General features: G+C 44.9%; 1 protein-coding gene across 1 annotated transcript in view; it reads right to left on the minus strand.

Moving 5' to 3' along the window:
* Positions 1-7,200, minus strand: part of TMCO4 (transmembrane and coiled-coil domains 4) — an 83,532-nt gene extending 76,332 nt beyond the window's left edge. The window contains exon 1 of the mRNA XM_077837255.1: positions 7,078-7,200. The gene's annotated coding sequence lies outside the window, so the exon portion shown is untranslated. The remainder of the gene's footprint in view (positions 1-7,077) is intronic.

A 7,200-nucleotide genomic window follows, 5' to 3' on the forward strand; every position in this document is an offset into this window, starting at 1 on the left:
ACCCAAAGTCCATGAAAGAACAAAATAATAAAACTGCCCTAATTCGCTGTATGGACTGAGAAGGGCAGGTGCTGAAACATGCTTCCCAAGGGATTGAGCGGACTCCTCAGCTCCATTGCTGGCCTTGGGTGAAGTTCCATCTTGGACATGTGACGTTTGGGTTGGCAACGAGTCAGCACTTGCTAGGTTAAGCTGTAACTCTAAAGAAGGGAGCTAGACCTTCCCTGCTCGCTAACAGTTTTCTATGACATCTCAAATGACAAAAGAGTCCCTATTTGTCTCACTGACTCACGTCCTTTTCCTCGTATGCTGCTGATGTATCAGTTCAGACAGCTTGTCATCTGTACGACAGGCCATGTGTTTGGCCATGTCTTTCAAATGTGGACATGTGACCTGCAGATCTCCACTGCACTCACGCCATTTAGTGCAAGGCTTAGCAAAAGCTGCACACTTCGTATCTTGTGGCTAATCACAAAGCTCTACTTTTGGGTAAAGAAATTTATTTTACAGCATTAGCTAGAGTCTGATCCCCCTAAAGTGTTATCCTGACTCCAACTTATTGAATAAATTGTTGCCATGAAATCTCGTATTTCAAGTGCCAGCAGTTCTTGCAAACCATAGCTTGGCACTTCTGTTATCAGCCCTACAGACTTGCAGATGTGAGCATATTATTATAACAGACACATGACTGAAAAAATCCACTTGCTCCCAGCGAGAGAGAAGATTTCCTTGGCCAGCAAAAGGACCCAAACTAGCAACTTCTGGAGAATTTAAAACAGATCTAACTGTCCTGAGCGGCTCTTAGGATACTATGATGCTTGGTATTGCAGGAAACCCTAAGAATGACAGATTCCAGGGGGAGGAGATAGCATCCAGGTGTCTCTGAAGAGACAAAACGCTCCTTCTCTCTGCCAGCCACTAGAAGGGTGTGGGGAGTAACATTTATAGGGTACCTACCATTCATAAGCTGACACCAAAAATGGAACAGCTGAGCAGGGTCTAGAGCAGAGATGGGCAAACTATGGCCCATGGGCCACATCCGGCCCGCGGGACCCTCCTGCCCAGACCCTGAGCTCCTGGCCCGGGAGGCTAGCTCCCAGCCCCTCCCTTGCTGTCCCCTCTCCCCCACAGCCTCAGCTCACTGCCGTCAGGGGGAGAGAAGCAGTGGGGGTCGGCTAGGGGGCGGGGGCCGAGCCACGCCTGGCTGTTTGTGGAGGCACAGCCTCCTCTAACCAGCCCTCCATATAATTTCGGAATCCCGATGTGGGCCTCAGGCCCGCCCCTGGCCTAGAGACAGTATCCTGGGAGAAATGCCATCTTCAGAAACTGGGATTGCCCAGTAGGTGTTTTCACCTTTACATTTAATTCCAGATATACTGTGTCTGCTAATTTTTTGACTGAATATACATTCCAGGGACATGAATGCTCCCATTCTGAACAAAGTTCCGTGTACTCCCTCAATTACTAGAAGTCATTCTCCCCTCCTTCACATGGGGAGCCCCTGTTAGTCCAGGAAGTTTCTGCACATTGTTTTCAATCTTTTTATGACCTACCTCATTCTTGACTCTAGCATGTAGTACAGTCACCTGCACAATCTAATCTTTATTTTCTGCTAGTGTAACCAATACAACCAACTGTAGAAATGACACAACAATAGCTTCTTTGTCTGTAACCTTATTCCATAAAACTCAACAAACAGATCCTTAAAAAAAAAGTTGGGAGTTTCCGAAAAAGTTATTAAGGTTCTAAGAAGCCCTATTCTTTGTGTTCTCCCATCCACAAATCAGAGCTTTGAGGTGATATTATGGGCAATAACTTTCGAACTTGGGTCCCTACAGTTAGGTATCTAAGTATGTACAGGTACCTAGAAACAGCTGGATTTTCTGAAGTGCAGTGTCAGGAATAACAACATCTGGTTTAGTCAAATTCAACATATTGTCCTACCTGATAAACAGTCACATCCTGCTGCTATTGAAATCAATGGGTAGAGCCCTGCAAATCTGTAGATATCCGTAGACCATGTTTGCAGATCACAGATCGGATGTGGATACAAATTTTGTATCCACGCAGGGCTCTATCAATGGGAACTGCAGGAGCGCAACACCTCTGAAAATCAGGCCACTTAGTTTGGTGCTAAGTTTGAAAATTTTGGCCTGGGTATTATGCCACTGACTCCAACAAGAGTAAATTGGTCCCATAGCCAGGCTCAGATCCTGAGGATTATATTCAGCTTGTTTCACTGAAGTAGGTGTCCCTGTTTCAAGCAAGGTAATCCAGCAGTCCAAAGCATTTCCATAATCTGAGCTGTCACTTGAAAGAAATTTTTATCACCAGCTTTTCACATAAAGTGCCCTTTGTTGTCTTGAACGGTGCTGTATTTTATATAATGACTTCAGCAATCTTATTTAAAAAGTAAAATAATAATCCTACATTAAAGATCCACAGCTGTAAAATACTTGAGTGTTCCCTACTGGTGGAAAAGCAAACATAGGCATACTAGCTTCACATTTGCGCCTATGATAAAATATAGATACTTGGAACTGCCAACCAGCAGAATGGGTTAAATCCTTGGAACCCTCAAATGCACCTGAGTCATCTCATTGACACAGTGGGGTTGCATTGGTGCAAAGGAAGACACAAATTAATTTTTAGTTTCTGAGTCTCATTCCCCAAGGACAAAAAGAGCAGGAATGATTAGAAGGTAAGCTGCAGGACTTCAGGTGCTGGAGGGATAGACTGTCTTGCATCACACAACAATACCTGAGTAGCACTGAGGGGCTCTGTATTATCTCTCACAGAGTTATTTGTTAAGAGCTGACAGCACGTTCAGAGCTGTATAGATCACGGAGGAAATTCCAACCAGTTTGCATATAAGGCTCAAGGCCTGCAACTGGGTTGGCCTGGGCAGACTTTCTGACCACGTGGAGACTCACTGAAATCAGTGTGGTCTATGTGGCAGGAAAGATCTGCCCATATGGATCCAATTGCAAGATTAGGATATAATAGACATACACTAAACAATATTAGACACACAGAGCGAAATGTGACCATATGATGGATTCAGTGCAAAGCAGGAGAGCAGATTATTTAACATACAAAATTACAACCCGATAATATATTCTTCTTCATGACCATTAAATAATACTTCCAGATTGCCTAGCATTGGGCTTGATTCTGCAAAACCTTATTCATGTAAGTTATCTTTAATCACATGGGCCCCAATCCAGAAAAGCACTTTAGCATGCGTGAAAGCCTCTTTCTATTTAGGAAACTATTTAAGTACATTTGTAGCTTTAAAATGGTGTAAACTTCAATGGGATTGAGCACTTTCTTAAATTGGGATGCTGTCCTGAAACGTGGCCATAAGAGAGCTCTGCTGATGTCAATAGAATGAGGGAGATTTTATTTAGGTTTCCCTGATCTAGTCTTTAGGAAGAAAGGCACTATAAGGTTAATGGATGTTTTTGATCAGAGAATAATTATGCCTTTTCCAATGATAAAACAAAAGCACTACTGTCGATTTCTATCGCTCAGCTATTATCCGGATATGTGGAAATGCAAAGACTGACACACTGTATAAGACCAACAGACCTTTTAGTCCTCTATCCTCTTTCCAGCAGTCCTGGATGCTTCAGAGGAAAGTGAAAAAACCTCAGAAATGGGCAATTATAGAATAAACTGCCATTAAGGGAAATGTCTTTGTAACCTCAGGCAGTTAGTGATTGCTTTATCCTTTCAAGCATGCAGGTTGTATCCCTTATATTTTTTAATCCTATCTAATGTAACTGTGGATGTTTTTATAATTCACACAAATGCCTTATTATTCCTGTAAATGCCGTTTGGGCAAATTAATTAAAGGAACTTCAAATGGGTATTTTGGAAACTCTAATTTATACAGCTTTTAAAATAGCAATCACAAGAGTTATTTCAGATGCTGACAGAAAAATGCAATGCAACATTAAAAACACCTTATCCAGAGGAAGATTGTCATTTGCTATACCACCACCTAACTCTTATATTTCATCAGTAGATCTCAAAGTTCCTCACAACCTTTTTAATGTATTTGTTATCCTCACAACACCCCTACATGGTAGGGAAGTGTCATGATCTTCATCTGTAAACTGAGGTAGAGAGAGGCTAAGTGATTTGCCCAAGGTCTCACAGGAAGCCTGTGGCAGAACAGGGAATTGAACCTGGATCTTGCAAGTCAGTGCCTTAACCACTAGACCATCCTTCCTCTCTAAAAGCCAGTTAAGGCCATAATCTTGAAAACATTTATGAACATAATCAGCTTTATGCACGAGTTCTCTCATTAACTTCCACTGGATTACTCGTATAAGTAAAGTCACACATCGTTTATGTGCCTGCAGAATCTAGGTCCACCTACGCACAATCACACAACGAACATATTTACTTTTCAGAATGGATTATACATTGACACAAAACATACAAATATAATGTAGAATTCCACTGCAGAGCTGTATACTTAATGTAAACCACACAGTACTGGAATCAGGACAGTACCTGGAAAATCTCAGCTTTCTTTAAAAAAAAAAAAAGTTTTTGCTAGCACTCATGGTTGCGGAGAAAAGCTTAAAAACACAAAGCAACCTAAAGACCTGACAGTGATTACGCCCCTCCACTGCCTTCCCCAACAAGCCACCTTCAAGGCTCTGTACAACTCAGCTCCTGTTGTCTCCGTTCGCATCTCATTGTACTCCCCCTTCACTCTGCCCACACCTAAGAAGCCTTAAAGGTTCGAAAAACCAAGAGGCAAATAAAAACAATCCAAAGTATATTTTATTAAAAAACTCATAATTTTAAAGACAAACTCATGATTTTTGCAGCCTGACTCACAAAATCTTACCACTTGGGGTTGACAGTATTGGCATTATTTTATTGGGACCTAATCCAAAGCTCACTGATCTCTAGATCAGGCCTTTTTTTGCATTCGGAGTGCACAAAGGGCCAGCAAAAGGCCAATGAACACTTACATCTAATTTAAACCCTCAGAATAGGCATCAAGTGGAATTTACATGGTGCATAGACCTTACATAGATTTTAAGGTCAGAAAGGACCATTATGATCATCTAGTCTGACCTCATGCATAGCTCAGACCAGAGTACTTCACCCACTGAACTCTGTTTCAAGCCTATAACTGACTATTCAAGCTAGATCAAGTTTTTAGAAAGATGGCTAATCTTGATTTAAAAATTTCAATGATGGAAAATCTACTATACAGAATCATAGAACATCAGGGATGGAAGGGACCTCAGGAGGTCATCTAGTCCAACCCCCTGCTCAAAGCAGGACCGATCCCCAATTAAATCATCCCAGCCAGGGCTTTGTCAAGCCTGACCTTAAAAACTTCTAAGGAAGGAGATTCCACCACCTCCCTAGGTAACGCATCCCATGGTAAATTGTTCCAATAATTAATTACCCTCTCTGTTAAAGATGTATGCCTTATTCCAAGTCTGAATTTATCTATCTTCAGCTTTGTGCTGCTCCTCTGCGCAGGAGTGAATTTCACTTTCAGGGATCAACCAGAGACATTTAAGAGGATAGGGGACCCATATGCGATCCTAAATTGGATATAAATTAATCCATGAATATGTGATAGTGTTTCCTGTGTAGTTCTGTGAGAGCTTTTTATTTGAGTAAAATAAGTGGAACTATTGTTTTCCATAAGATGTTAGAAAATAAAGAAAAATATTCAAAAACAAAACAAAACACACAGCATTTCCCTTGGGAGGAAATTGACATGAAGGAAACCTACTTTGCGGAGGGAGGTAAAAAGGAGTAGATGCCTGCCACAGGAGGCCAGGGAGGGAAGCACTAACAGATGAATAGAAAGGGAGAGCTTAAGTATGAGGCATGGGCAGAAGGAACGGAGAGTAGGATCAGATGGGAGCAGAGACCAAGCTCTGCACAGTTCTGCTCTGAGGTGTCAACGGGAAGGTAGCAAAGGGAGCCAGACAGAGTGACGGGCAGCGGCAGTGTTTCAGCAGACTCTAGGGGAGAAAGCACTTCTTCGTAAACCATGAAGATGGTTAAATGTCGAGCCGTACCGTGGGACAAGAATGATGTGGATAAATTGGAGAGAGTCCAGCGAAGGGCAACAAAAATGATTAGGGGTCTAGAACACATGACTTATGAGGAGAGGCTGAGGGAGCTGGGATTGTTTAGCCTGCAGAAGAGAAGAATGAGGGGGGATTTGATAGCTGCTTTCAACTACCTGAAAGGGGGTTCCAAAGAGGATGGCTCTAGACTGTTCTCAATGGTAGCCGATGACAGAACGAGGAGTAATGGTCTCAAGTTGCAGTGGGGGAGGTTTAGATTGGATATTAGGAAAAACTTTTTCACTAAGAGGGTGGTGAAGCACTGGAATGCGTTACCTAGGGAGGTGGTAGAATCTCCTTCCTTAGAGGTTTTTAAGGTCAGGCTTGACAAAGCCCTGGCTGGGATGATTTAACTGGGAATTGGTCCTGCTTCGAGCAGGGGGTTGGACTAGATGACCTTCAGGGGTCCCTTCCAACCCTGATATTCTATGATTCTATGATATAGTGTGACCTATTCTCACCCCCTGAACGGGTGCAAGGCTGGGGGTGAGAGTTGCCCTCTCCCGCCCCACCCCCACCCGCGGGGCTCAGGTTCGGACAGGGTTTCGCTGCCCCCCCGGCCCTCTCCCCCCGCTTTCCAAAAACGTTTTACACTCCCCGCCCAGGCTCCTGCAGCTCTGCTCCCGACAGCAGCAGCTCCCCTGTCGCCCCCTGGGGTGACTATCGGGGGGCAGCAGAGTGCACGGTTCCCCAAAGGGCTCAGACGCGGGGGCGGGCTCCAGCATCCCCACTCCTCCAAGGGGGTGAGTCGGGGCCGCGGCTGCAGCGAAACCCTGACCGAACCTGAGCCCCGCGGGTGGGGGTGGGGCGGGAGAGGGCAACTCCCCGCCCTGATCCGCTTCCCTCGGGAGGGGAGCCCCCAGGCTGGGACCCCAGTGCGGGGGGCTCCCCCTGGGCCCCGGTCTGGGGGGACCCCTCAACACATGTCCAGGCAGAAACAATCCGTCCCTTGTCCTACCGTGCGTCTCCGCCCGCAAACCGTCAGGGAGGAAGGGGGCGGCACCGTGCTAAGATGCCGTCGCCTCCCTGCTCTCCCGTCTCCTCAGGCGGGCCCGGTGCTCAATCCCACCCCGAGGCTCAG

This window comes from Eretmochelys imbricata, chromosome 18, assembly GCF_965152235.1.
Source record: "Eretmochelys imbricata isolate rEreImb1 chromosome 18, rEreImb1.hap1, whole genome shotgun sequence".
NCBI lineage: Eukaryota > Metazoa > Chordata > Testudines > Cheloniidae > Eretmochelys > Eretmochelys imbricata.